This window comes from Amblyraja radiata, chromosome 8 (assembly GCF_010909765.2).
Source record: "Amblyraja radiata isolate CabotCenter1 chromosome 8, sAmbRad1.1.pri, whole genome shotgun sequence".
Taxonomy (NCBI): domain Eukaryota; kingdom Metazoa; phylum Chordata; class Chondrichthyes; order Rajiformes; family Rajidae; genus Amblyraja; species Amblyraja radiata.
Genome location: NC_045963.1, coordinates 72,150,526 through 72,155,083, shown reverse-complemented (window position 1 = coordinate 72,155,083; position 4,558 = coordinate 72,150,526).

Here is a 4,558-nt window from a genome sequence, read left to right as displayed (position 1 = left end):
CACGGGGCGGGCGGGCGGGCCAGGCGCGCGTGCGCGAGTCCGCGTGCACGAGCTGCGGGAGGGAGGGAGGGAGGGAGCGCGCGCGTCCGCGACCAACCGCCGCGCCCGCGGTGACGCAAAGAGAGTGGGCGGGTTGATTCCCTAGAACGATGACGCAAACAGTCCCGCCCTCTCCCGCATCGCATTGGCGGCCCGACACGTCCATCATCCCCCTTCCCTCTGTCCATTCCACAAATAGGAAAGCTCAGGACGCTCTTCATCAAAGATCCTATAGCGGAGCATCAAAGATCTTATAGCAGAGGTGAGGTAGGGGCCGGGGTGCAGAGAGCATGGGGAAAGATGTGGGGCTGGTGGGTTAAGGGACTACAGCATAGGAGGGGAGACATTGTAGTGTGGGGAGGAGGCAGAGAGGGAGGTTGCGGGGAGGTTTACAATGTTTATTATTTAATGTCCCTTGTCTAATTCTGGCCTACTGGTATGCCCACCAGACTATGCAAATAAAATGGGGCAATAGGGTCTCAGCCCCATTTAGGGTTAGCAATGGTGTTAGACAAGGGGGAATTTTGTCCCCAGTCCTTTTTCATCTATATATTGATGATCTGTCTAAACAATTGAAAGCCTGTAACACTGGGTGCGTAATTGGTAATATTTTAGTGAACCATATTATGTATGCAGATGATCTTGTGGTCTTTAGTCCATCTAGCGCTGGTCTCCAGCAGCTCCTTACTATATGTTCTGTGTATGGTGTGGAACATGACATTAAATATAATGCTAGTAAGAGTGCCGTTATGATCTGTCGAACCAAAGAGGATAAATGCCTAAAATATCCTGATTTTAAATTGTCTGACAACAATCTTAGTGTCTGTAATAAGATAAAATATCTAGGGCATATTATTACAGAACAAATGACAGATGATGAGGATATTTATAGGCAACGACGCATGCTGTATGTACAGGCAAATATTCTCTTGCGTAAATTTGGTGCGTGTGCAGATGTGGTGAAGTTGTCGCTATTTAGAGCATACTGCACACCACTCTACACTGCGCACCTGTGGTCGAACTATTTAAAGACAAGTATGCAGAGACTAAAGGTGGCAAATAACGATGCCATGAGAACACTGCTAAGGCAACCTAGATGGTGTAGTGCCAGTAATATGTTTGTGGCTGCAGGAGTCAGTACTTTAGAAGCTATCCTAAGACACCACATGTATAAATTCATTTGCAGGATAAATGACTTTAAAAATGTGCTTATTGTGGCCTTGACAAACATAAGGGTTAGCACTACACGCTACGAATCCCAGCTGTGGAGACACTGGTATCGTTGTCTCGTTGTAGGACATTGATCATCTTTTAATCTGGATTTTTAACTTAAGTATTGTGTTTAAAAAATATATAAATTATGATGTTTTTTATAAGTGATATACCAAGTTTTTATATGTATTTATGATATTTGATATGCAATGCATTTTTAATGTAATGTTGCCCCTTGTCTGGACCTTGAGTCTGTAATAAAGTATATTATTATTATTATTAGTCTGAAATAAAGTTCATCATTGGATATAAAAATCAGAAAAAATATAATTGTGTGTGTTACATGATTATTTACATCTATATCGCATTCATGTATGTGTGTTTATAAACATTTTATTCTTTAACAAGAATTAACAGAAGTATGAACTAACAGAATTATGAATCTAACCCTATATCACGCACGCAAACTGTTCCCCCGCAATGTTGATCACCCTGCGAGTCGGGTCGGGTCAGGCTGGGTAGGTTCCGGTTACTACAAAATCAACTCAAACGCAGCTTATGAGCTATTTAAAAAGAAAAGATTTAAAAAACATTAAAAAAGACAATTACCAGAGTCAAATTTTATTCTTGACAAGAATTAACAGAAGTATGAACTGACAGAATTATGAATCTAACCCTATATCACACACACAAACTGTTCCCCCGCAACGTTGATTACACTGCGAGCCGGGTCGGGTCGGGTAGGTTCCGGTTACTAAAATGGGCGGGGAAAAATGCCCAGGATTCCCTCCGTAGCGTACTACACGTCAGCCTATTGCATTTCGCAGGAGTAGCCTATCTTGCTCCGCTATAGGATCTTTGCTCTTCATTGACCAACACTTGTCTGGGCAAAGACAACTTGGCTGCAAGGTGCATTCAGATATTGAAGGACCTTCTTTTAGGAAGGAGATGAGGGGAAATTTCTTCAGTCAGAGGGTGGTGAATCTGTGGAATTCTTTGCCACACAAGGCTGTGGAGGCAAAGTCAGTGGAATATTTAAGGCATAGGTAGATAGATTCTTGGTTAGTACTGTGCAGGGAGGAACTGCAGATGCTGTTTTTTAACTGAAGATGGACACAAAAAGCTGGAGTAATTCAGCGGGACAGGCAGCATCTCTGGCGAGAAAAAATGTGTGGCGTTTCGGGTCGAGACCCTTCCTCAGACTTCCGAAGAAAAGTGTCGACCCAAAACGTCACACATTCTTTCTCAATCAATCAATCAGTTTTATTCATCACATACATAATAAAGTGCAGTGAAATGAATTTGCCAGCAGTGGTACAATTAAAAAATAACACACAATCTTTATACTTATAAAACTCTGATCTTGGATGTGTATTTATTTGTGTGATGTTTGTGTGCGATTCTCATCTCCTCGAAAACACGACGCGTTAACGGTGAAATTTTTACATATTCCGGTAGAGATTTATCCTGAACTATAACAGCCTATTGCACTTTATCTGTGTATTTATGTGTATATATATATATATATATATATTGTCTATGCTATATAGACACACTGAACTCTGTATATGGGGATAGAAGTTTTTGGTGCAGGAATTCTGTTGTGTTGCTGCAAAGAAGAATTTAATTGTTCTATCTGGGACATTTGACAATAAAACACTCTTGAATCTTGAAGGAATTGCAGATGCTGATTTACACCGAAGATAGACACAAAATTGTGGAGCAACTCAGCAGGACAAGCAGCATCTCTGGATAGAAGGAATGGGTGATGTTCTGAATCGAGACCCTTCTTCAGACCACAACTTTACAAGTGTTTGTGTTGGTTTATTATTACTAGTAATTTATTATTTTCATGTGATTTTCAGAAAGCCTTTGATAAGGTGCCACACGTGAGGCTGCTAAGGAAGATGAGAGCCCATGGTATCAAAGGGAAGATACTTGCATGCATGCATAACAGGTTGGCTGGATGACAGAAGGCAAAGAGTGGCAATAAAGGGGGATTTTTCTGGTTGGCTGCCAGTTGGTGCTGGGACTGCTACTCTTCATGTTATATATTAATGATTTGGATGAGAGGTTTGAAGGGATTGAGGAGAATGTGGCCAAATTTGTGGACGATAAGAAAATAGGTGTAAGAGCAGGTACAGTAGTACAGAGAAAGCAGGGATTCTGCAGAAGGACTTGGACAGGCTTGGAGAGTGGGCAGAGAAGTGGCAGATGAAATATAGTGTAGCAAAGTGTGGAGTCATACATTTTGGTAGAAGGAATAAAGGCGTGGACTATTTTCAAAATGGGGAGAGAAAACAGCAATCAGAGGTGCAAAAGGACTTGGGAGTGCTGGTGCAGGATTCCCAAAAAGTCAATCTGCAAGTTGAATCGGTAGTAAAGAAAGCAAACACAATGCTAGCATTTATTTCAAGAGGGCTAGAATACAAAACCAGGGATGTAATGCTGAGTCTCTGTAAGGTGCTGGTCAGGCCGCATTGATCAAGCAGACTTGATGGGCCAAATGGTCTGCTCCTATCACTTTTGACCTTATGACCCTTTGACCTGTACAGAGATACAGTGGAACACTTTCTTTTCAGGCAAATCATTATATGACTTTAGACTCTAGAGATAGCATGGAACGTGCCCACCAGTCCACCAAGTCTGCTCTGACCAGCAATCACCCCATACACTAGCACTATCCTACACACTAGGGACAATTTACTATTTTGCCAAAGCCAGTTCTCTTACAAACCTGCGTGTTTTTGGAGTGTGGGAGGAAACTGGAGCACCTGGAGAAAGCCAATGTGGTTACTGGACGAATGCACCCGTAGTCAGGATCGAACCCGGGCCTTTGGTGCTGTGAGGCAGCAATTCTACCGCTGAACCACCATGCCGCTCCTATTGGTTCAAGGTAGAAACAAGAAACTGCAGATGCTGGTTTACACAATTGGACACAAAGTGATGGAGTAACTCAGTGGGTCAGGCAGCATCTCTGTAGAACGTGAATAGGTGATGTTTTGGGTTGGCACATGTTAATTGGTATCAATTTCCCAGTGTGCGCATTCATTTAGTATAGACAATAAAAACATTACCAATGTGTAACCAATGCGACAAATCCAGCAGGGTACCTGCATAAGGTAATCAATCTAGGCTTAAAACAGCACTTAGATGACCAAAAAAAGGGTGCTATTCATGTGGATTTGTGTCTGTTGATTGAAAATTAAACATGGATAGGTGCAAGGTTACTTGGTTCAATGGTACTTTGTCACATGTACTAGGTACAGTGAATATCCCTTTTTGCATACGATTCAGTAAAGTCTTT